Source organism: Ornithorhynchus anatinus, chromosome X5 (genome assembly GCF_004115215.2).
Source record: "Ornithorhynchus anatinus isolate Pmale09 chromosome X5, mOrnAna1.pri.v4, whole genome shotgun sequence".
NCBI classification, from domain to species: Eukaryota; Metazoa; Chordata; class Mammalia; order Monotremata; family Ornithorhynchidae; genus Ornithorhynchus; species Ornithorhynchus anatinus.
In genome coordinates this window covers 49,552,815-49,580,059 of record NC_041753.1, presented here as the reverse complement: position 1 = coordinate 49,580,059, position 27,245 = coordinate 49,552,815, and the positions used below count along the sequence as shown (strand labels likewise).

At 40.9% G+C, this 27,245-nt stretch overlaps 1 protein-coding gene and 1 non-coding gene across 41 annotated transcripts in view; both read right to left on the bottom strand.

The window, feature by feature from the left end:
- Nucleotides 1-27,245, bottom strand: part of PTPRD (protein tyrosine phosphatase receptor type D) — a 1,860,044-nt gene that overhangs the window by 521,320 nt on the left and 1,311,479 nt on the right. The window lies entirely within an intron of this gene.
- LOC114808554 lies at nt 18,582-18,719 on the bottom strand. Its single transcript, XR_003756401.1, has one exon. It is a non-coding gene; the product is annotated as a small nucleolar RNA SNORA7 (small nucleolar RNA).

Here is a 27,245-nt window from a genome sequence, read left to right as displayed (position 1 = left end):
CTTTCCTTTCAGTTCCCTATGCAACATCTGCTTGTAAATCCTGTTATCATCCATTTGCCGCATATGTTCCATTCAGTAAAGCTGAGTTGCTTTGAGACTTCCTTTAATGGTGGTGAGCTGATGAAGCTCAAACTGTTTATGTAGGTTTCAAGAATTAGTGCTTCACCGAACAAATGAAATATAATAGCCACGGGATCCTTCCCTCCTTTCTTGGATCTATTTTCTGCACCTAAGCTCTACATTCCAGGAACTGTGTTAGTTGGTAATCTTGTCCCACCATTCGATGTTGAATATGGTTCATAGATGACACTGTTGAAATTTATCCACATGCCATGTCCGAGTCTCATAGGGATTTATTCATTCAATAGTATTTTTTTATTCAATAGAATTTATTGAGCGCTTACTATAATAATAATGTTGGTATTTGTTAAGCGCTTACTATGTGCCGAGCACTGTTCTAAGCGCTGGGGTAGACACAGGGGAATCAGGTTGTCCCACGTGGGGCTCACCGTCTTAATCCCCATTTTACAGATGAGGTAACTGAGGCGCAGAGAAGTTAAGTGACTTGCCCACAGTCACACAGCTGACAAGTGACAGAGCTGGGATTCAAACTCATGACCTCTGACTCCAAAGCCCATGCTCTTTCCACTGAGCCACGCTGCTTCTCTATGTGCAGAGCACTGTACTAAGTGCTTGGAATGTACAATTCGGCAACAGATAGAGACAATCCCTGCCCAATGACGGGCTCACAGTCTAATCAGGGGATCATTTAGAAGATTGGACACCACTAATCATTTAGAAGATTGGACACCACTACAACTTTATGGACCTTCAGTTTCCATTGGAGCACCATGTTGACACACTGTCAATCTGCCAAAGAATCCATGCTGTTCTTTTACATTCTGTTTTATACTTCTTTTTCTATCTACATATCTGAGAAGCAGCATAGCCTAGAGGATAGAGCACGGGCCTGGGTGTCAGAAGGACCTGGATTCTAATCCCAACTCTGCCACTCATCCACTGTGTGATCTCAGACAAGTCTCTTCACTTCTCTGTGGCTCAGTTAACCTCATCTGTGAAATGGAGATTAAGATTGTGAGCCCCATGTGGGATAGGAATTGGGTCCAAACCGATTTGCATGTACCCATCCCAGCACTTAGTACAGTGCCTGGAACATAGTAAGCACTTGACAAATACCACAATTATTATTATTATTGTCATCATCATCACTGGTAGCAGAATTTGTTGACGGTGTCATATTTGGTTCTGCCAATGAACATTTTTGGTAACGTTTAGGGTTATGCAGGTAGCAGTGTAGGCTATGATGGCACCGGAAACCAGAAAACAAAAAATATTGATTTTCTTCATCCACAACGTCGGACCATAGGGCCTTATCGAATCTACACAGTGATTCAAAATTATTTGCATATTCTGTACGTGTCTCAAGGAGACAGCTTATGATATAGCAGTTCCTGGATGACTGTCTCAAGAATGTTCATAATGTGTGGAGCTGGAAGAGTTTCCCAGTTGACCTGAAGCATATTCTGACTTCGGCTTTCAGATTCCTTAACCATTCTCTGGCATGGACAACACAGAATAGATGAAAAGGATTAGACCTATCATACAGTCCTGCTTGACTCAGAGAGTGATAAAGAAAGGTTCTGACAAGGCACTTCCACAACTTGGACTCAACCAACGATAGTTATGTGGAGTAGCTTAAAGAACTCTTTGTAAAAAAATGTTATTTCTTAGGTGCTTACTTTGTGCCAGGCACTGTACTAAATGCTGGGGTGGATGCAAGATAATCAGGTTGGACATGTGAGCCCACATGGGGCTCAGGGTTTAATCCCCATTTTATAGATGAAGTAACTGAGGCTCAGAGAAGTTAAGTGACTCACCCAGAGTCACACAGTAGATATGTGGCAGAGCCAGGATTAGAACCCAGGTCTTCTGACTTGTAGGCCTGTGCTCTTTCCACTAGGCCATGCTGCAGGACAGAATAATTTACTTAGTAAATGGTCAGTTGATGAATCAAATACTGTTGGAAATTGACGAAAACACACCTCCGTAATCATCTATGAAGTTAAGTCCTTTTTGTAAATCGAGGAGAACCCTCATAAGTTTTCACCTGGAAGTGAGTGACGCGCTCAGCAATGGTTTAAATGTGGATGACGATACAGCAGTGTCAGCTGAAGATATTCTGTTCCGCAGACACAGTCTGCTCCCTGATCCCCTAACAACCATCTGGCGACGTGTGCTGCTGGGCACAAGTGAGCCAGCTAAGGGCGTATGTGGCTCAGAGATAGGGTTACCAGAGGTCCAGTATTCAGCCGCTCTGGCTCCAGTATGGTTCTACTGTAGGACCAGAAACTTATGTGTCCATTTTTAATTTTTTGTTACTGAACTCCCTTCTATACCTGCTCCCTTCCACAGCATCTCCTGACACCAGGTTCCGGGGTTCAGATGTTATGCTCATTATGGAGCAGGGAATGTGCCCCCTAATTCTCCTGTGTTGTACTCTTTCAGGTGCTGAGAACAATGCTCTCCACATGGTAAGCACTCAATAAATACCCCTGATCGATTGATTCACATGCGTCTCAAAGGGGAATGTCAAGATTCTGGAGCAAGTGCAAGGTTCTAGGTAGACATGCTGTAAATCCAGGCCAATTTGAGTGGAATGGAAAGGACTGTCAGACAGTGGTGTCCACATGACCTTATCAGAACAAGCTGCAGAACCATGTAGTGCATGAGATGTCATGTATGACTTGGAGGACTGGATTTTTGGAGTGATGGAATTGGCCACCCTACTCACAGACATAGAAGGGGTTGGATCATGCCACAGTTTTATAGAGATTCAGCTTGATCCTATCAGACTAAATGCCTTTTGGCACCAGATTCTCAAAGTTTTCTGAAGGGCATCCTTTTCTTCTTGATTTGTTTCTCTACTTCTTTCAATCAATCAATCAATTGTATTTATTGAGCACTTACTGTGTCCAGAGTACTGTACTAAGCGTTTGGGAGACAACCATACAGAGTTGATAGCCATATTCCCTGCCTACAATGAGCTCACAGTTTAGAGGGGGAGAGAGACATTAATATGATAATAATAATGACAATTATGGTATTTGTTAAGCACTTACTGTGTGCCAGGCACTGTACTAAGCACTGGGGCTGATGCAAGCAAATCGGGTTGGACACAGTCCTTGTCCCACATGGGGCTCACAGTTTTAATCGCCATTTTACAGATGAGGTCACTGAGGCAAAGAGAAGTCAAGTGACTTGCCCAAGGCCACACAGCAGAAAAGTGGCAGAGCCGGGATTAGAACTCATGACCTTCTGACTCCCAGGCCCGTGCTCTATCCATTATGCTAAACTGCTTCACTATATTCATTAATATGAATAAAAAATAATAATAATGTTGCTATTTGTTAAGCGCTTACTATGTGCAGAGCACTGTTCTAAGTGCTGGGGTAGATACAGGGTAATCAGGTTGTCCCATGTGAGGCTCACAGTCTTAATCCCCATTTACAGATGAGGTATCTGAGGCACAGAAAAGTGAAGTGACTTGGCCACAGTCATACAGCTGACAAGTGGCAGAGCCGGAATTCAAACCCATGACCTCTGACTCCCAAGCCTGGGCTCTTCCATAATTGCTGGGGGGCTGAGGGTGGGGTGAATAAAGGGAACAAGTCAGGAAGATGCAGATGGGAATGGGAATAGACAAAATGAGGGCTTAGTCAGGGAAGATCACTTGGATGAAATGTGGCTTCAGTTAAGCTTTGAAGTGGGAAGAGTAAAAGTCTGTTGGATTGTGGAGAAGAAGGGTGTTCCAGGCCAGAGGCAGGATGTGGGCGACAGGTCGAAGGCAAGATAGACGAGACTGAGGTGTAGTGAATAAATTGGCATTAGAGGAGTGAAATGTGTGGGCTGGATTGTAATAAGAGAGAGGGAGGTGAGATAGGTGGGGCAAGGCGATTGAGTGCTTTAAAGAGATGGCCAGGAGTTTGACGCGGAGGTGCCTCAGCGCCACAGTTATTAGGACAGTCTTTGACACTTAGTAAGTGCTTAAATACCCTAAGAAAATTCTAACAGATCCTTTATGTCTGTATCAAGAGCTTTCAATGAGGATTATAGACTGGTGAGTGCGTTTCCCAGAAGAATCATATCACAGTTTCCATACCTCTTGTTGCATCCTCAAGTATGGTTAGGTAAAACTGATCGATGTAGTTCACAACTCTGTATCATTTGAATATTATATGGGAATGGATTGGCCAAAGTGATATCAGGGAATCATCTTAGGACCTTGATAAACTTAATAGCTTACTAAATCCAGGTCTATTGGTAGTGTTGAACTTTTATAAGATGTGTAACTATTGTATAACAGTCTTGATGTTGTTCCTTCCAATTCTACTATCTATATCTGGCAGGCAGAAAAAGTCACGTTCTCTGTGTCACGTTTCAGTCTAAAGCCATATGGTGAATAATGGTGATACAATGGTGATACAAAGAGCGTAGAGAAAGAAAGCAACATGCAGTCAAAAGAAAGGAGTGTGACAGAAACACAGCCCACTGCTTCCTGAGGATGGATCAGGCCCAGTAAACCTTTAAAGTTGTTGGGTAAATGATCATCACCACCCTCGTCAGCCTAAGTACCATGCATATCAATTTCATAAAACATTCAGGACATATATCAATTTGGCTTTCTTGCTGGCTTATCGTTCACATCCCACCAGTATTAAAAGTTATACATTTTAAGCACAAAAATGGAAACTATGGAATTGGGGATGGGTAGTGGAAGAAAGAAAGAAACATATTCTTCCCTCTGTAGCTCCTCGGGGTATGTTTTGGCAGTACAGTATTTACAATAATATTTTTATAACACAACCTGAAGTGATGAATCATCTTCTCACTGCTACTCATAGCATCCCCATGAAGAATGCAGTAGATTTTATTAGTCCTAGTTTATCGACAAGAAACTAAGGCCCTGGGACACCCATTGATAAGTTACAACTAGAATTTGAGCTCCTATTTCCAGGCCAGCATTAAGTCTTCTAAATATATAGGTTATTGATAGCAACTGATGAATTACAGTTTCAAAACGATTTAATCAGCCCATAAGTTTTTTGATTCTTTTAAAATATCACTAAACCCTATTTTTCAAAGAGAACTTTGAGGCAGCAAAATTAGGAGAGTTGAAGACTATACTGGAAGTCATTAAGGCCATGAAAAGTGATTTGGGTACCCCTAAATTTCTAATTCCTGTTCTATGTAAGAGTCTCCCTTCAGTTAATATAATCAAAGAATTGCATGTGTTTAGAATGATGTTCCTTACTTTCACCTTTCATCACGAGTTAAAGAAAAAATCCTAACTTGTATGGAAATTAAGATATGCAATTTTCAGAATATTACAAATTATAGGGGAAAGGGCCTACCTCACCCCATTTCTGTTTCAAAAGCAGATTTTATTATCAAATGCTTCTGAGGTGGTGCACACAGCTTGAGCATTAAACTGCAGTATGGAGATACGCTACAGTGCTGTTTTCTATTGATTGTGCTGCTTGGCGACTGTGGCATACAACTATGACAAATGCGCATTCCCATTAAACTCTTTCGTACAATGGGATATTCCATTGGCCATTGGACCTATCCCAATCAAAGTGAAACACTGGGTCACTTTCTGCGACGAGCAAGAAGTGAGGAGGAAAAACACAAAGGATACACTCTAATTACCTCTCCCATTTTTTGTTGCGTGCATTGTTAGGCATATATTACAATTATTTATAATTAATATATGACAAGCTGTCAGCTAAAATTTAACAGGTGATTTGTCAAGAAGCTCCATTAATGCATACATTAAGAACTGGATTGCTGAGTTATTAGAGAAAATGTTCCTTTGCACTTACGTTCTTACATCTACAATTCTTACAAGTCCTCAGCAAGTGTTGAAATGAGTACAGTACTGCTATATAAGAGAATGAGTGAATTTTTAGTAAACAACAGCGATCCATTTAGTGAATGAATTTTGGTTACAGGTAACTTTTAAATGCTAATTCTCTACCTTGGAAAACTTATTGCATAGTTTATCTTTATCCTTTAAAGTTTATGATTTCTAATAAATATTTCTAGTGATAAATCTTGGTAAAGGTAGAGCCATTTAGAGAGAAAAGTAATTCCAGTGCAGTTATTATTTTGCACTCACTGTTTTTATCTCACTGCACAGATCTTTGTAAAGAAGAAATTAAAAAACAATATGTTACTGAAGAGTAAGAAGTCACTTGAATGCTGTAATAAGTGTTCTATGCATGCCAAGACAGCCGGAAAAGGTATGGGAGGAGGGACACTGAAAGAAAGTCTGTTGTAGAGCTCCAGGACCTTCTTGGAAGGCTGGGACATCACTGGTGTAAATTTCAACAAAAAGGAAACAAACAAAAAAATTAGCTAGTCTCTTAGGCAATGATCAAAAGGAGCTTATCTAACTTTAAACAAGTCAGCTTAACTCCAGCCAAAAAGGAAGCACCCATGGACTAGAATCCTAGGTCTTGGTCTGGAATCAATAATGGTATTTATTAAGCGCTTACTATGTGCAGAGCACTGTACTAAGTGCTTGGGAGAGTACAATACAATAGAATTAGCAAAGTTTCCTACTTATAACGAGCTTACAGTCTAAGTAAAGGAGTTTCTAAGCCTCAGTTCTTCCGTCTCTCTTTTCAAGAAGCTCTGTTCTATTGTACTCTCCCAAGTGCTTAGTACAGTGCTCTGCACAACATAAGTGTTCAATAAACACCACTGATTGGAACCCTGAAGCCACTAGACTGTTTCTTGGACAGAGATTGTTTAATTATTCCATGCTCCAGAGACCTGTACCATTGCATGGGAAATACTTCTAGCTATGAATTACTTGATTTATGGAAACCTACTCAGATTATAAACTGAAGAAGCCAACTAAATTTGTTCCATTTACAGGGATAAGACATACATGGAAACAAAATAAGGACATTTATTGAGAAAAGTTAAAAATGCAAACATTTCTCTGGAAGGGAGATAGCTTAATATCACGATATTGTAGATTGTCAAATGTAATAAAAAAACTCCTATGTAATTGGCTTTTAAAGGAACATATTTGAATTGGCACCTGAAAATTAGGGAGGATTTGAAAAGGTGTCATTTATTTTGAAAGCCAATCACACTTATGAAGTGTTTTAATTGAGAGAATAGGACAAAAAATATAAAAGAGTAGATCTTATGTTATGCATTCATTCATTCAATCGCATTTATTGAGCTCTTACTATGTACAGAGCACTGTACTAAACGCTTGGGAGAGTACAGTACAACAATAAATAGACATTCCCTGCCCAAACCCAAAACAATCTTACAGTCTTGGGGGAAGAGGGGGCAAGACATTAATGTAAATAAATAAATTACAGATATGTATATAGGTGCTGTGAGGCTGGGATGGGGGAAGAACAAGGGGAGCAAGTCAGGGAGATGCAGAGGGGAGTGGGAGAAGAGGAAAGAGGAAAGAAGAGGAAACCCTACTTAAAGCTCACCTCCCCCAAGAGGCCTTCCCAGACTGAGATCCCCTATTCCCTCTGCTCCCTCTACCCCCCCTCACCTCTCCGCAGCTAAACCCTCTTCTCCCCTCTTTCCCTCTGCTCCTCCCCCTCTCCCTTCCCATTCCCCCAGCATTGTACTCGTCCGCTCAACTGTATATATCTTCATTACCCTATTTATTTTGTTAATGAGATGTACATCACCTTGATTCTATTTATTTGCTATTGTTTTAATGAGATGTTCTTCCCCTTGACTCTGTTTATTGCCATTGTTCTTGTCTGTCTGTCTCCCCCGATTAGACTGTAAGCCCGTCAAAGGGCAGGGATTGTCTCTATCTGTTACTGATTTGTACATTCCAAGCGCTTAGTACAGTGCTCTGCACATAGTAAGCGCTCAATAAATACTATTGAATGAATGAAAGGGGGGCTTAGGCCTCTTGGAAGAGATGTACCTTCAATAAGGCTTTCAAGGGGGGAAGAGTGATCATCTGTCAGATTTGAGGGAGGGTGTGCATTCCAAGCCAGAGGCAGGATGTGAACCAGGGGTCAGTGGTGAGATAGACAAGATCGAGGCACAATGAAAAGGTTAGCATAAGAGGAGCAAAGTGTGTGGGTTGGGTTGTAGCAGGAGAGTAGCAAGGTGAGGTAGGAGGGGACAAGGTGAATGAGTGCTTTAAATCCAGTGGTGAGGAATTTTCGTCTGAGTAGTGGAGAGACAAGTCCTGAAGATTTTTGTAGAAAAATGAGCTGGGCAGCAGAGCGAAGTATGTACTGGCGTGGGGAGAGACAGGGGGCTGGGAGGCCAGCAAGAAGACTCATGCAGTAATCCAGGTGGGATAGGATGAGTGATTGTATTAATATGCTAAAAGTTTGGATGGAGAGAAAAGGGCAGATTTTAGCCATGTTGTGAAGGTGGGACCTACAGGACTTAGTGACAGATTCAATATGTCGGTGGAACGAGAGAGGAGTCAAGGATAAACCCAAGGTTATGGCGTTGTATGTGCCTTATGCCTATGTACTAAGAAAACTGTCTGGTGCAGAATGTTAATGTTTGGTAATTAACAGAAGGCTATTGGATGTCCAATTCATGAACATGTTTCAAAATTTGGTGGATAAAAAAAGATAGATAACAGTGCCAACTGTATGCAGATCATTGTAATTAATTTATTCAATAGTATTTATTGAGTGCTTACTATGTGCAGAGCACTGTACTAAGCACTTGGAATGTACAATTTGGCAACAGATAGAGACAATCCCTGCCCATTGATGGGCTTACAGTCTAATCGGGGGAGACAGACAGACAAAAAACAATAGCAATAAATAGAATTAAGGGGATACACATCTCATTAATAAAATAAATAGGATAATAAAAATATATACAAATGAGCGGATGATCACAGTGCTGAGGGGAGGGGGAGAGGGGGAGGAGCAGAGGGAAAGGGGGGGAGAAGGGGGTTTAGCTGATTAATGCTTGGGAGAGTACATTACAGCTAGACAGTGCATTCCTTCACTCAAGGAATTTGTAATCTAATGAAGGAGTTTATAATATAAAGGAGTGGGTAAGAGTAAAATCTGATTCAAAGTATTATTTCAAGAAAATAAGACTTTGTATCTGCTACTTGAATTCACCTTTAAAATCTTAGCAAATAAGCAGCGATCCAGAACTATGAAATCATTTTTCAGTGCCTTTCATGGAGAAGTTCAGAGATGATTTCCAGAATCACTCAGAAGCAAAGACCACAAGAACATTTCAAGTACATTTCTGCACAGACACACTGGAGTTAAGTAACAAAATAGTCCGTAGGCCCAAACTACATTTTTTTGCTTTATAAAGGCTAAATGAAGCATTTTACACACCAAGTTCACCGAAAGTGTTTTATTTTGGCCTTGGAATGACAGAAAACAATTGGGAACTTTTTACACATTGATATGATTAATTCAAGTGAATCAATTGTCATGTTGAAGTCCCTCAATAGAAAGGAAAATAAATGGTTTTTATGAAATTCCACTGTAGCTGTTAACATGATCGGCTTACCTCCAAGGCATTAGACCCCGGTGGTGGGGATATGGGAGAATGGGGGAAGAGGTTATGATGATGATAATTATTCCCTCCATCCCTCTCTTTCTCTTTCATGGAGGTCCATATCATCTGCCTCTACCATCCATTCCAATTACTGGTCACCATCATCTACTTCCCCCCAGACTCCGCCTCCAACTTTTGGAACCATTTTGATTCCTTTCTCATGTTCCCTCTCTCCTACCTAGTGGAAAGAGCATGGGCCTGGAAGTCAGAGGACTTGGATTCAAATCCCAACTCTGCCACTTGTCTATGTGATCTTAGGCCATTCACTTAGCTTCCCCTCTAGACTGTAAGCTCCTTGTGGGCAGGGCATATATCTACCAACTCTTTTATATTGTTATAGTGTAATCCTGGGGGGGAGGTGGTCCCGTGGTAGAAGGAGTAGGACCCTATCGCACCTTACCTCATTAGAACATCCAGCCCCCTCTTCACTAGAAATGCCAAAATTTGACTTTAGTAGATTTGAGGAAAAGAAATATTTGCTTTAAGCCACCACTAGAATGATCTATTTTAGGGAATTCACCAAACATGAGGTCCACTGTTAATATAGTCGGATTAGCCTCATGGTACCTGTGACGACCAATTCCACTGGCCCCCACACTTAAGAGAAGGAGAAGGAAGCCAGGAGAGTCATTCCAAGTGACATCAAAATCAAATCAATCAGAGGTAAGGACTGGGGAGAGGCAGGTTGGGAAGAAGAAGGAGAACCTCAGCCATCCTGAAACCAGGACATGGGGAGCGCCTATTCCATGGACCCCGGATGGACACAGAGCACAAGGAGGGATCAGAGAGGCTTCCTGGAGATAAGCACTCCAGAGATACAATTCTGGAGGAGCAAGGCTACTGTCCCTGAGGGGCAGAAGAACGTGAGCCCTGGGACACCTATGGGGAAGTACTGAGGGTTCTGGAAATTAACAGTATTAGATCCAAGAAAAATGGTTTAACCTGGATTTGCTTTGGTTGTTATCTCATTAAAAACATATTAAATATTGTACAGATCCCCGAGTCTCGCTGTCTGACTGCTATGAGGGCTGAGGGTACCAGAGAGACACATGACTGGGGAGCCATCTGTAAGAGTCCTTTGCCAATATTTCTTTAACTCTTCCTTCTATTACCCAATTTCTCTTCCTTGAATCATTTGTCACTCTTCTACATGACCTCTATATTTGTTTTTCAAATCCAGTGACCAAAACGGGACATATTTTTATATTCTCTCATTATTCTCCCCCACACCCTAAGCCAACCCCAGAACCACTCTCCTGCCCTTTCTTTTACTATCTGATTCACCAACCCATAGTCCACATTTCTTATGTCATCTCATCTTTCCCTCCCTTTTATGTCTTAGCTGTATACTTATGTACTTGTGTGTATACATTGTTATGATGATGTTCTTATGTATTCAAATTTATCATTTGAATCTATTCTCTAACTCTTTAACAATTGTTTCGTCTGTGACATTTATTCATATACCTCCTCAATTAGGCCTGGCCTTCTAGGGCAGTTATAGCATCTTTTAGTTATTTTATTTGTTCCCCAGGCACCTACTACCATGCACAGTATGCAGTAGATGCTCAATAAATACTGATGATGATAAGTCTAGAGTAGGATAGATGCCGAAATGCAAGCAAGCGAGAGAGAGAGAGAGAGAGAGAGAGAAATTCCCTTGAACTGAAGGAAGGAGAAAAGCAGTGAAGCCATGGAAGCTCCTTTCCCAAGGTAATAACCTCCTGGTTCCCTTGTCCTCAGTAGGCCTGCCATCTCTCCCCTCCCATTGACTGGGTTAGCCCAGAGCCTCTCCAGATAGAGGGGTGATCTATCAGTGAGTTCTCTGAGTCCCAGCTTTAACAGGTCTTAAACAAGTGGGGCTTCCCCCAAACCAGTGGGGTTGCCCCAAATATCCCCAGACTGATGGCTTTTCTAACAGAGTGGGAGCAAAAAGACCAGGGTTAACGGTAATTTAAAGATTTTTAAGGAAACTTTATGGAGTCAGGAAAGTTCCGGTTGGGAATTTTTCTTTCAGTACTCTATCTGGTTACTTGAAATAGTCTGACCAAATCAGATCTCAAGCAAATAGTATCTCTGTTGCCCAGGTAAGACTATTCATTTATCTCTGTTGAAAAAAAAAGAATCAATTCCTGACAATGAAGTATTTTAACCTAGTAAAGGGTGGTGGGAGGAAGAATGAAAATGACAAATCCACCTCATTAAAACCAACTGATTAGATCATGCCTGATGCCAATTTTCAAAATTATATCACAAGTTCCGTAAAAGAAGATAACTCACAATTTTTCAATTAAAATTTTTGTTTTTCAACGAGAAAAAAATGCCTCAGTTACGATAAGACAAAATTATTAATTTACAGTCAGAACAGATGTCTTTTTAGGACATCACTATCCTGTTCCATATGAAGATCCTGTATATCCTAGAGATACAGGAAATGATTCAATCTGTTTTCTTGAAAGTACCTCAGTGTTTAAGTCTCTGAGATGATTTTCTGTTTGTTCTAAAGTAGGACATCTTTTGCTCCGGGTGAGGAGTTGTGCTGTCCGAGGGTGGATTTGGCAAACTGAAATCTAGAACTAGTTCATGTCTAATGCTTGGGCTGGAAAAATCACATTACCTTCCTGCCTCCATCTCCACCTCTAAATGGGAGTACCATTTTAATTGTTCTGAAGAATTTTGTTACAGAGATTATGTCAATTATCATAAAAGAAACAAAGATAAACTCACAGCAGTTTTATTTAATCATTTTAGAGGGTGAAAATTCATGCCAGCATGCCATTGGAAAGGTCAGGAAAAGCTCTGGAAACCAAAGGTGAAACGTGACATAAGAGATCAGCATCCTGATTCAACTATGTTTGAACTTTTTGAGAAAGAGATAGATTTAAGGTGGAATGGCCATATTGAGGAAAAGCATTAGAACGAAACTTCAGACAATGTTGCTAGGGTTAGACTCCCTAAGAGAGCACATCTCAATGTTTTCTCAAGCCATGAACATTCAGGCTTCAGCCATTTCAAGGGGGTAGTGATGGAACCTCCCATCCAGAATGACATAGCCTCAGTCCCAAGACACTTTCCCACTGGACTGTAGGCTTCTTGAAGGCAGGGATTGTGTCTACCAGCTCTACTGTATTATACTTTCCCAAGTGCTTAGTACAGTGTCATGTACACAGCAAGTCCTCAACAAATGCTACTGACTGACTGACTGCCTGAATGAGACTTCAGGACTGAAAACCTGCAGAGAGGAAATGACTGTGGTGCTAATGTGTTTTGCAGAGTTATTCACACCCTCATTTTCCTGCCAATCGCATTCCTGCTGGGGCATGGAGTGCATTGAGAAAGTAGGGAAGTAGGGGTGCTGCACATTGCGTGATTCATGTTCAGTCTTTGCCTCTATTTAGTAGCTATAGGCAGACCAGGACTAGAATCCAGGTCTCCTGAATTCCAGAGCAGTGCTCTTTCCAATGGGTATGCTTCTTCCTGGGTACGTACCTATAAACCATATTATCTCTGCTGAAACTGAATTTCATCCTGGAATTTAGCTTATTGCTTGGAATCTCAGGAAGTGGTCTTAACCAATCCTTGTGGTCTACCAACTCTGTTATACTGTCCTCTTCCAAGCATTTTGTACAGTGCTCTGCACACAATAAGCGCTCAATGAATATGAATGATTGATGGCCTATTATGGTACTTGCTTTGGTACTTAAGTGCTTACTATGTGCCAAGCACTGTTCTAATCACGGGGGTAGATACAAGTTAATCAGGTTGGACACAGTCCCTGTCCCACATGGGGCTCACTCTCTTAATCCCCATTTTACAGATGAGGGAACTGAGGCACAGAGAAGCTAAATGACTTGCCCAAGGACACACAGCAGACAGGTGGTGCAGCCAGGATCAGAACCTAGGTCCTTCTGACTCCCAGGCCCATGCTCTATCCACTAATAGCATATGTATCTTTAATAAGAATAAAGATTTCACACCATATTTTCTCTCCTCTTTTTCATTTCCATTTTCATTTATGAAAAACATTCCATCGCTTTCAAAAAGGCCTTGGATATTGGTACATGGCTCAGCAGTCTTGTAACTGAAATATGGCATACAAGTGTAAATTGAAAACATGAGCAATTTTGGACAACCTCCCCAGTCAGGAAAGACACTCTGAAAAACTATTTATTAAATACTATTAATAGGGAAGCAGCATGGCTTAGTGGAAAGAGCACCAGCTTGGGAGTCAGAGGATGTGGATTCTAATACCAACTCTGCCACTTTTCTGCTATGTGACCTTAGGCAAGTCACTTAACTTCACTTTGCCTCAGTTACCTCATCTGTAAAATGGGGGTTAAGACTGTGAGCCCCACATGGGACAAACTGATTAACTTGTATCTACCCCAGTGCTTGGAATAGTGCTTGGCACATAGTAAGCGCTTAACAAACACCATAATTACCATCATCATTTATTTGTGTGTGTGTGTGTGTGTGCGCGCACGCACGTGCATACATAGAGTGTGTAGAGGTGATGCTAAGACCCAATGAATGCACTGAATTAAAATGTACCTAAAGGTAAGTAAATGAAGCATTTATCAAAAAGCAAGTAGGTAAATTCAGACAACCATCTGCCTTATGGTTTAAAGGCAGAAAAAAAAAATCCCCCAAAACCCCCAAACAGTCATGTAAAGATCCCAGTGAAAAAGCACTATGTCTCTTAATTGGGTAATTTTCTGGAGTGAGAGTTTATATTGCCTTGGTCATTCAGGACCTAACCACCAAAAGGCCTAAAAGAATAAATTAGTATCTAGACCTGTAGCTTTCTAAAAATGCAGAGAGCCAGTTCTTGTTGATAACCATAAGCATGCAGTGTGCCCCCCCCCCCCCCCAAATTGGTATAAGAAGGCACTTGTTGCATCGGGTAATGGTGTTGAGAGAGTGTACCGCATTCTAACCTTGGCTGGTTGAAGTAGAGATCCATGAAGCTTTATGCTGACAACACAAATTTTTTTTTTAAAAAAAGCAGGGCTGGAAACTAGAGAGACAAGAACTTCTGGCCGGAGTTAATGGATCTAAGGAGTACAGAATATTCCTGACAGCTACTTTTGATCCCCAAAAGGGCTCCATCTATGTCCCTAGTCCCACCTTAGGGTCAGGAACCCAATAGAGATTCATCCTAGCTTCCCAGCAGTCAGAACCTGCAGGCAGGAGTCAGACTATTTTTAGCCCTCTCCAGCTCAGAGTTCATGGCTGCAGGGAATCTTGTTCAATCCTGAGTCTGATTTCTCAGCTTGGCAGGTGCTCCATTAGCGTCTTGAGGCACTTGGATCAGAAATGGGATCCAGGGATTCTCAGGCTTCTCTACATTCACCGAGAGCATGATTCTGGGACACTTGCTGATGTCAGCAAATGGCTGCCCTTAAACCTGGGACCTAAGGTCACCCTCTATTTGTCCTGGTGGTCGATTTCGCATGGCCTTCCGAAGCAGCATTGTCGTCTGTGATCTGGGGGCACTTCCTCTTCAAACATAAAACTAACAAGACTGGGATTGTGAAAGCGGTTGCTAAGGCAGTGAGTAGGTTGAGGAATGTGTGGAAACACAAAGTGAAAAATCAAAGGGGGAGTGCACAAGCAACTTATTTTGCTTTAGCCTAGTGACAAAAAAGCCACCAAAATTCAAAATTTGATGTGAACCATTTCCAACAGTGGCTTGGCAGATGTAGCCTAATCTATCAGTTGGGGGACCAATGAAACAGGGAGCTGTGGCACATTTGCCCTGAGGTACCATCCAGAAGAAACAATTCGACTACAAGAATCCAGCCTGTGAAAATCAGCAGTGAGGCAATTGATCAACATGAAAAGCCAACTGCTCTTCCTCCTCTTCCACTAAACAGACTGTTCAAAGACCAGTACCAAGAAGAGCTCTTGTAGAGGGAACAAGAAATCAAAGGTTTAAACAAGTGGTACCACCTGTGCTTGTGTCTGATTCTAGCCAAAATCATTTCCTCTCCTGAGTCTTCAGAGTGAAGAATTTGACAGGGAGTAAGGGAAGGGAAAGAAAGGATCAAACATGGAGCCTTTCTGGTGAGAGGATTAGCATCATCTGTGCTAGTTGTGAGGGAGCGAGTCTGTCTCTTTTTATATCTAACAACTGTGGGTGATATGATCTCCTTTTTTCCCCTCCACTGAAAAACACTTCTGCCTTCCAGAAAACAAAGAGCAATCTGGGTGACCATTTTTAACTCAAATTACTGTGTACTGTCAATGCATTACGATCGACAGTACTTACAAAAATTAAAAAAAAGCACAAAAAACAAAGCCCTGCATGTAAAAAGCTAGGTGTTCTGATACAGACAATGCTTTAGATTAAATTAACACAGATTTCTACATGATGGCGATTTATACTGCAGCTCTCCAGGTGTGACATAACTTTTTGAAAATCAAGGTCCCAGGTAATTCAGCTAAATTCCGTTCTGTGCTGGTCTTCATTTGCATGATTTTTTTTTAAAAATCCTTCCTTCATACTTTAATGGTTTCAGGAAAACCATATAGCAATCATCCAAAATTTTCAGAAAGACAGTTTTTTTCCAGTACTGAAGGGACCATTTGCCAGCATGACAAGAAATCAGCCACGTTGGAGTTAAGCACATTTTCCTAAAGTATTATTTAATAGAAACCAAGGTAAATTTTGGAATACTTGCAATCAGTTCAAATTGGTGACTCTGTAATATTTCATTGCCACAGTCTGCCCTAAGCATCCTCCAACTAACAGCTTCCTGATACATATACTGGAGCACCTCAGTGATAAAGTCACATTTGAAAATATTGAATCTTGGACTAAAATGTTCAAATTACAAATGTTCAACTTATGTATTTATTCAGTTTATTAACTGAACGCCTTATTTGAGGCCAAATAATAGTACTGCATATGTTACATTTTTTCCTTAGAGATCTGTTACGTATCAATTTAATAGAAAGCATTTTCTGGAAGAGTAAACTGACTGCAAAAAAAATGGTTCAGGGGCTAAACGTTTATGGTTTAATATCTCTAGATTATAACTCTTCCTGTCTACAATGAACAGACTAAGAAGAAATACTGTGGACTCAACTTTCTTGCATCCCTGTCCCTCCATCAATCTTGTACACCAATCCACAGTCCTGGATGACCTCCACAGTATGCTTCCTCTGCTCAGGTGTTCACACCACAGAACACTGCTGGGGTAGATCAGGCTGACCTTACCCATCTCAACTCATCCTCCCTGCTTTAATGTTGCCCTCTACCGTGAATTAATTCCAAAACAGAACCCTTCTTCTTCCCACTCCTCCCCAAGCCGTTCCCATCACTGTAGACAACACCATCATCTTCCCTGCCTCAAAGGCCATAACCATAGCAATATTCTTGACTAGCCACTCTCCTTCAACTCACATATTCATTCTGTCACCAAAATCTGTCAGGTCTACCTTCACATCTCTAAAATCTGCTCTTGTCTCTTCATTCAATCTGCTTTCAAGTTGAACCAAGCATTTGTCATTTCCCTCCTTGATTACAGCATTGGGCGCCTCACTGACCTCCCTACCTCCATCCACTCTCCCCTCTCCAGTTCATACCCACATCATTTAAAAAAAAAATATTCTGCACACCTCTACCCATTCCTCAAATATCTATAATGACTACTCATTCGTCTCCACATCAAACAGAACCATTTACCATTGGCTTTAAGACACTCAATCAACTTCCCCACACTTGCCTGACCGGGCCCCTCTCCCACTTGAACCCAGCCCACAGATTTCGCTCCTCTAACACCAACCAACTTTCTGTAACCTGATCTTGTCTCTTGTCGCTGACCCTTCGCCCTCATCCTTCTTAGGCCTGGAACACCTTTCCACTTGATTTTCAACAGTCAACCATTCTCACCATCTTCAAAGACCTATTAAAATCATATCTCCTCCAAGATGCCTTCCCTAACATCTCATTGCTCTACCCTATTTGCTCTGCCTTATGTACGCATAACCTATGCTCTTGGGTCTGTAACCCTAAGCCCCGTGATGCTCACTCCATCTCCAACCCAATAACACTTATACTCTGCTGCTACCCTTATCTTTAATTTATTTTAATGCCTGTTCTCCTCACTAGATTGTAAGCTCTTTGAGGGCAAGATCATCTTTCTCCAAGAGAAAAATTATGTAAATCATTATCTCTTATTTGTTCCCCTAGTGTACTGAATTTATGCTTACCTAAGCCTACTGGTAATTTTTTCTTCTCCGGACTTGGAAAAATGCTAATTCCTTGCATAGTAAGTTTGGAAAACATTATATACCATAGGATTAGCCTATTAATCAATTATCAATCAAAAGTATTTGACTACTTACCATGTGCAGAGTACTATATTAAACACTTGGGAGTGTACAAGAGAAGCAGCGTGGCTCAGTGGAAAGAGCACGGGCTTGGGAGTCAGAGGTCATGGGTTCAAATCCCGGCTCTGCCACTTATCAGCTGTGTGACTGTGGGCAAGTACCTTAACTTCTCTGTGCCTCAGTTACCTCATCTGTAAAATGGGGATTAAGACTGTGAGCCTCAAGTGGGACAAACTGATTACCCTGTAAATCTACCCTAGTGCTTAGAACAGTGCTCTGCACATAGTAAGTGCTTAACAAATACCAACATTATTATTATCATTATTACAATACAACAGAATGAGTAGACACATACCCTGCCCACTAAGTGCTACTATATAAAAGGCTTGTCTTATGCTGTTGAGTCATCTCCAATCCATAGTGACACCATGGATACATCTCTTCCAGAATGCCCCACCTCCATCTGCAATTTCTGGTAGTGGGGATCCAGAGTTTTTGTGGTAAGAATACAGAAGTGGTTTACCACTGCCTCCTTCCTTCCACGCAATAAATTTGAGTCTCTGCCCTTAACTCTCTCCCATGTCACTGTTGCCCAGCACCGGTGAGTTTTGATTTGTTGCAGATTTCCGTCCACTTGCTAACCACTGCCCAAGCTAGGAATGGAATGGATATGCCTCTGTTTGACTCTCCCTCCTGTAATCAAGCCTGGTAGAGTACTGGAAACTCTCCAGGTGCGACCCTGAGAGGGGATCTAAAGGGCTAGTCAAATAAAGTATCTGAAATCTATAATGTTGAAAGTTTTTCTCCTCAATACTTCAGGAAGATAGCATGTGATTTTTCATTAAAATAGACTGCAGACAACTTATACAGCTGCACATATCATTCATCCCAACCTATGTTTTTCTAAAATGGGAGATATAACTTTAATATTTGGGCACATCTTGGTATCTTACCATACGCTCTGTGGTGAATGTTATTGATAAAAATAAATATATCTATAATGAGAGTGCTCTCAGACTTCTCAAGGAGTGAACCAGTACATACATAATAGAATTAAACATGGAGATACCCAAGAGTTCTCGGACCAACCAAGAAACTTGCCAAATCAAACTAAGGTATTTACATGTATTTAGTTGGTAAACCACTGATCTATAATTCTGTTCCCCCTGTATACCTGCTCCAATCAAATGAAAAGGAATTAATGAAAAGGCAGAAACCTACATAAACTTCTTGGTTATTCACAAACAGTAGAAATGGATAAACCATATCTAGACTAACTTTATTAATACTATAGTTCATTTTTACACTATAGACCAAACTCATCAGAGCACTGAGTCAATTAAAAGTATGCAGACTGGAAGACAATTATTCACCTTTCTCTGTAAACTCCTCAAAGAGTGAGAACACTGTTTCCTTAGAAGAAATATTGTAAGCCTTGAGAAATCCTTGTGACTGAAAATCTCCTGTGTAATGCTACTACACTGTAGAACAGAATAATCATTTTCCTGCAATATCCTTGGAAGAATTTGGGACTTTGTCCATGCTTGGTTAAAGGTTTAATTATTTGGTCTTGGCAGAGAGATTGTCATGAAGCATTCATTGGTAATATAATTCTAACAAAACTTAGCCATTTCATTCTGAAAAAAAACCCCTTCACTTGCAAAAATAACAGCACATTTTGTGGTTTTTTTATTGATTGTAGGGAGATTATATTCAATGACCCAGTTAGCCTTTCTAACATTAACTAGCTTTAAAGACTTGACTATCAAATTCAAGATATTTGCAAACATCTGAGAGTTGCTAAGTTGAGGATCATTTTATGTGCAGGATGATGCATTTGTAAATGTGTTGCCTTTCTTTTTTTCCCCCTCAGGGGGCCATTTGAATTACACAAACTAGAAGAAGAAACTAAATCCTGGGCTTGATTCCAAAAGTCCTATAAGATTAACCAGGGTTAACCCACATACACCCAGCTCTGCCAGAATATGCATTTTTCAGTATGCATCTTGGCTACAACAATGACTGGAAATTAGGAAACATTCCTCTGACAACGTGAGTCTGTTTGAAGATAAGATGCCATGTTGTTGAAGAAATGGCTTGGGTGTCGGGCCCTGTGAGTTTTTCTTAACACAGGGTTAAGAAGAACTCTGAATTTTTGCTGGTATTCCTAATGTTCTGGGAGCAGGACAGAGTTACACTATTGAAAGCAACTTTGTGGCTTGGATTTTGGCGGGGAAACTAGTGTTGCTTCAGCTCTGTGCAGACCTGGCAACTCTTTCTCCTATGTTTATCTACTTTTTCTCTCCAGCAGAGACTATGAAGGTTTAGGGGTTGTGAGAATTGACAGCCGAAACCCTTCTGCCTGGCTGCATTGTGACTGGGAAAAGAGAAAAGAGGAGGCAACTCATCCGGACATGTCTTTTTTCCTGTCACGAGATGCAACAGCCATAGAGAAGAATTGCTATTACTGCTTTGTACTTCAGGTGACTCCAACTGGACACAGCCCTGACTTGCTAACCCACTATCTCTCTGTGTTGTGTGATGAGGCAGGCCCTAATCCCTTGGAGATTTGGACACTGCAGGAGAATTTGTCCTGATCTGCCCTTATTGCCTAAGAATGCATCAAGATGAGTGAGGCACTTTTTAGCACACTTAAAGGAGTCCATTCCCTGGATACAAAGGGAAGACTAAAAATAAACAAGCAGAACCATGCTGGGCATAGCTCTGGAGTAAGAATGGAGGCTAGAATCTATCTGGGCGAGATGACTTTTAAATAACCGTAGAGTTGGGACATAAGAGTATTAAGTGCTTGAAAGAATATAATACAAAAGAGTTGGTAGACAGGTTCCTTGACCACAAAGAGCTCACAAATACTTTTGAACCACAAACCATGAACCCTCACAAGCTTTGAACTCTAATAAAAAAAAATCATAGCAATATATATTAGAGAAGCACTGTGGCTTAGTGGAAAGACCACGGGCTTGGGAGTCAGAAGATGTGGGGTCTAATTCTGACCCCGCCACTTGTGTGCTGTGTGACCTTGGGCAAGACACTTAACTTCACTGTGCCTCAGTTCCCTCATCTGTAAAATGGGGATTAAGACTGTGAGCCCCACGTGGAACAATCTAATTGCGTTGTATCTACTCCAGCGCTGAGAACAGTGCTTGGCACATAGTAAGCGCTGAACAAATACCATAATTATCATTGTTATTATTCCAGTCCTATTTGTTAAGCACTTACTTTGTGCCAAGCACTGCAAGAGCTGAGGTAAAGAATCAGGTCAGACACAGTCCCTGTCCCACATGGGGTTCACAGTCTAGGGAGGAAAGATAATACGTAAACCCAGTTTTACAGATGAGCAAACTGTGGCCCAGAGCAGTTAAGTGACATGCCCAAGGACACACAGCAGGCACATGGCAGAACCAGGTTTAGAACTCAGATCTCCTAATTCCCAAGCCCTGTCTCTTTTCGCTAGGCCACATTGTTTGTCATTTCATCCCTGACCCTCAAGCTTTGAGGCCTACATAGCATCGAGGCAGCAAGAAAAATGAGTTAGTGGAAAGAAAAAATATGGAACAGTTAAGGAAGGGTTATTTCCCTGGAAAATTCACAAAAGCAGAGGCCTGAATAGCAAGACTTGAGAGGACAGGCAAGTCAAGAAGTCAAGGGTGTCGACATCCATATTTGAATGCTACACTAAATATCCTTAACGACAAAAACATGGTATAAGTCTTCACCTGTGGAAAGTAAAGCACAGTACTGCTAAGTAGATATTGTATTCCATAATGGCGAAGAATTGTCCTGGAATTTTGTCTGCTGATTTCGTATTGCTCATAGAGGAAATACATTCTGCCTTATAGGACATATGGGATGGACCCTAAAATATAAAGGGGAGAATCCAGGGCAGAAGTAATCACAACATGATGGAGCTCCTCAAACCTCTCTATAAAGGAGGAAAAATTCCTCGTCTTTCAGCAAGCCATGATGTTTTCTTCCAAAAAGCAACTGGGCAGCATTGGAGTTGAGGATGATAGCTGCATTTATAATGACTGTGCAAACATCAATATCGTTAATGGTGAATGTTTGAGATATAAAGGGGATTTGGTTTCCCTGCAAAGTTGGTTCCTTTTTCTGGTCTTCATTTTTTTTTCTTGTATTCAGTGTTATCTGAGGCAATCATCAGCCATCTGCTTGCTGGATTTTCTCTCTTGTGAAGATGATGATGCAGTAAAGCACACGATAAAATTCTAGTTAATGCTTTTAATTCCATTATTTTTATTGAGCAAAGGTTTAACAGCATGGAGATTACTATTACTGTTTAATCTGAGGGCGGATGTCAGGAGTAATGTTATAACTGCCTCGGCTAAAATGAACGGTGCTTCCAGGTACCATGCGGTTTCCTCTTGGTTCATCACATGCCTGCTGTTATTCATTCTAAAGCATTAAGACAAGTGATTATCTAATCTGTATAATAATGAGTCTACCTAAACCAGAACAAGTAAAAGTCAACCTTGTGTCCCTGCTATTTGAGTACTGGATGAAGAGTTCTGTCTGGACCTATTGTTCTGAGAATGAGGATGCCTCATTCATTTGACCACAAGATATCCCTGAAACCAGATGAATGTTGTTCAGGATTTCGATGCAGATTTTATCTTCAGAAAATGCGCAGCATTAGCAGATTAATTATGGTTTGGCCTGAATCTCAGGGTTAAGTAGTGGGCGGGGGAGGGCGGGGAGAGAAGGGAGGGTGGTTATGGGGGTAGGGAATGGAGAACTGAGCTAAGCCTGAAGTAAAGGAGTCCAGCTTAGCTGTTCTCTCATTTGTGATCCTGCCCTTGGTCAGGGACATTGGGAGCACTCAGACCTTCATAGTGATTTCAAGAGAAGTTGTTTTTCAGAAGAGCGGTAGCCTGGTCTGGAGTCCTCTGAGACTCTACAGCACAGGTAACTGGAGAGGCACTCCTTGGAGTTGCCTGTTGCCCTGATCCTGCCCCTAAATGATATTGAGTGCTGTCAGGTATGTGGTGGGGGTGTGCTGGAACTGTGGTAATTTCCCTTTGGTGGGCCAGGTTCAGGATGGCAATCCTTCACCCTAATGCAAAGTACTCCAGACAGGTAAATAACACATAGCATCTTTTAAATGTCATCTTTAGGATTTATCATAGGTTTGCAAGTGCCCACTCCGTATCTAGACTCATCCTAGCTAAAATACTATGCTGGATAGTCCAACTCGGGGTATCCCATAGGAGTTAGAATGTGGGGTGACATGGGGGAAGTATATTTGCATGCCTCCATATGTTTCTAGGCCTTTAGACCCAGAGAGATTCCTAGTTTCATATTCAGACATCAAAATAATCAGAATCTAGAGTAGTATCCTGGAATACTTTCTTGAACTCTGCTTAACTGGGCTGGTGGAAGAATTTAAGAAATGTCATTAGTGGGTTATGGCAGAGAGGAGAGAGAGGAGAGAGTAGAGGGGTAGGGAATAATAATATTACCTGTAGTAATTTTAAGCACTTACTATGTGCCAAGCACTGGACTAAGCACAGACGGAGATACAAGGTAATCAGGTCCCACATGAAGCTCACAGTCTATATAGGAGAGATAACAGGTTTGAATCCCCATTTTGCAGATGGGAGAACTGAGGCACAGAGGAATTTAGTAACTTGCCCCAGGCAACAGAGCAGGGGAGCGGTGGAGCTGGGATTAGAATCCAGGTCCTCTGACTCCCACGCCTGGGCTCTTTCAACTAGGCCACATCAACCTATGTTTTTACATATAGTCTTTGGATTCCAAGACCATTAAAATTAGAACACACATTTGTAAATTTTAACACAAGTACAGTAATCCAAGAGGTTATGGATGTGGAAAATACGTATATACATATATATGTGTGTGTATTATATATATGCGTATAAATATATATATAAATATATATATATATACATACATGCATATATATTATGCACACACACATATATATGTATATATGAAAAAACTTATGTTACTTGTCCAACACAACATTACATCCTCGGGATTTTTGATGTATACACACCCCCCCACACACATGTGCAAACAGTACACAAGTATGGCATATTTTAACTGAATGCCTGAATTACAGATATTTTCCTTCTGAAGTTGGATTTGAATTAATGTGGCCAGAAAAAAAAACTTCTCTCTAGATTCCCTACATTTTCTTAAATTACACAAAAGCTAAATGATTTTAAATGCATGGGCAAAATTATTCAAGATTCAATCGGATGTCACAGTCTAACTTAATGTACACTACCAGCGCTCAATTACCCCACAATCAGCACACCCCCTGTTTGACTGATGTATTTAGCAGCTGCATTATCTGCATTTTGCCAAGTAAACAAACTCTGCACTGTGCAATAACGTTTGTTGTTTGTTAATGGGTGGGTGGTTAAGAAATGTTTAAAAACTCTAATTATACATTTCATGTAATGCAGTAGGGTGGTGGTATGAGCCTCCCAAACATGATACTTGTAACTATCTATTGTTAGAGATCTGCCCATTCTCTAAGGAAGGTTAAGGGTATTGTGGAGCACAAGCAATAAAGAATCATTTCAGTCCTAGTCCATTTAGAGAGCCTTTTACTGAAAGGTTTGGTGTTGCAGCACAAAGATGAAACAAGTCCATACCCTCTTTTTGCAGACCACACTAGTACAAGTCCAAAAGGATTTGCTCACTATCTGCAAAGCAAACATGAAGTCAAATTGCATCCTGACAAGGAAAGTTGTTTTTTTTAAAATCATGGTACTGTTAAGTGCTTATTATGTACCAGGCACTGTACTAAGCACTGGAGTAGATACAAGCTAATTAGGTTGAATACAGTCCATATCCCACATGAGGTTCACACTCTTAATCCCCATTTTACAGATAAGGTAAATGAGGCCCAGAGAAGCGATTTGCTCAAGGTCACTCAACAAGCAAGTGGCGGACCTGGGATTAGAATCCAGGTCCTTCAGATCTTTTCCTTTGAATCTGTACTTTTTTCTTACTATACTAGTGGGTTACAGATAGTGGCATGTCATTAAAATAAAATAACACCTTGCTTTACAAATCACTCTTCTATGGAAGGATATTACAACACTTTAATGGTCCATCAGAAACTCCAAAAATCTTTCATTTCCCCCAATTTTTTCCAATTACAAAGAGATGGACTTTTACTTCAAAGGAAGCACTTTTGAAATGTATACTTGTTGAACACAAAGATACATCCTTGGAATTTTTGATGTGTGATATTTAGAAGTTAAAAATATAATAAATTCACCCTGTTCTAGAAGACTTTGGCCAATAATCATAGCAATTAAAATAATTCAAGAAGAAAAAATATAGTTAGGACATTTACTACTGAAGTTTGATTTCAATAATGGATTGGACTTCCATATAAAAGCCTATCATTTATATCTCTTTATGTTGTAAAACCTAAAGAAGCAGCTTGGCTTAATGGAAAGAGCCTGGGCTTGGGAGTTAGAAATCATGGGTTCCAATCCCAGCTCTGCCACTTGTCTGCTGTGTGACTCTGGGCAACTCACTTAGCTTCTCTGTGCCTCAGTTACCTCATCTGTAAAATGGGGATTAAGACTGTGAGCCCCACATGGGACAATCTGATTACCTTATATCTACCCCAGCGCTTAGAACAGTGCTTGGCACACAGTAAGTGCTTAACAAATGCCATCATTATTATTCTTACTATTATTAGAGGTAATGGGGCGGGGTGCTCCTTCATATTCAAATTCCTGATATTTGAATTTTAACTTATATGAATATTACATTTCCTCCCAGATAGGGTGTGAAATAAACTAATTAACTGATTTCTAATATACTAGTCATCAGCTAGTCAAATCAGGGGCAACAAAGAAGGAAATTACAATGCATCTCATTTAACTGGAGATGTACTTAACTGTGCTGATTTATGGTAGCGGGTATTTAAGTTTATTTCCCCCAATTAAATCTTACCCCACTGTAAACTAAATTTCAGATCCTGAACACCACGTAAATAATGACATCAGTGGTATACTTGAAATTATGTTGAAGATCCAGCTCCACACCTGCCTAATGCAAGATAGACAAAAAGGCTAGGGTGAGCCTCATTGCAACACGGTGAATCGACAAATGAGATCACAAAAGAAAATAATGCTGCTTGATGTTCAAAATAGACTTTTTTAAAAAGTTAACCATATTATCCTACCCAGCTGTGAAGCCAGAACTTTGCTGAACTGAAACGACAGTACTATATCAATCCATTCTTCTAAGATGAGTGCCCACACTTTTATTTTGCCACAGCTGCTCTTTGCTACTGCAACCTGTACCACACATATATATATATGAGAAGGAGCATGGCTCAGTGGAAGGAGCATGGGCTTTGGAGTCAGAGGTCATGAGTTCGAATCCCAGCTCTGCCACTTGTCAGCTGTGTGACTGTGGGCAAGTCACTTAACTTCTCTGTGCCTCAGTTCCCTCATCTGTAAAATGGGGATGAAGACTGTGAGCCCCATGTGGGACAACCTGATTCCCCCATGTCTTCCCCCAGCGCTTAGAACAGTGCTCTGCACATAGTAAGTGCTTAACAAATACCAACATTATTATGGCACCACTAGCTGAGGGTATAGAAAACTGCACAAGAAAGAGTTTTTACTTTGTAAAAGAGGTGCTGGGGCCCCCCTCAGTGGCAGCCCAACATTCCATGCATGTAATGTGTACTGGCAAGCCCAGATCTGCTGGGGCTAGAAACTGCCAAGCCTGGAAGAGTCAGGGATTGGCCCCCACAAGCCCTGGCACTAATTAAACCCTGATAAGAAGTCTCCCAGGGAGTGGAAGGCCACTGATGAAAAGTACAATCAAGACATTTCCTCATGATTTGCATTGATTCCCATTCTCACGCAAATCCATGCAATTCAGTCCCCTTTAATGCTCTTATTTAACCCCTGTGGTAGTGCCGGAGAATGAAAAAAATGTTAGCCAGTTATCAATACATGGCCAGTGTCATAATACCGATAAACTGTGTTTGTGCCTCACTTGATTTCCTTCCACATTAATGAAATTTCACTTGATGGTTTCTGATGAAGAGACAGGATACCTACGAAATGGTGTATAAAGAGATTCTTTTGTAAGCCAAAGTTCTGCAAAATGGCTGAGTATGCATGATATCCATATTTGAGCTTAGTGCCAATTTTGGGATACACACTCAGTTCTACCATAATGAGTGTTCCATTACATTTTAGGGGTAGAACACTGTTATGGAATTAGGA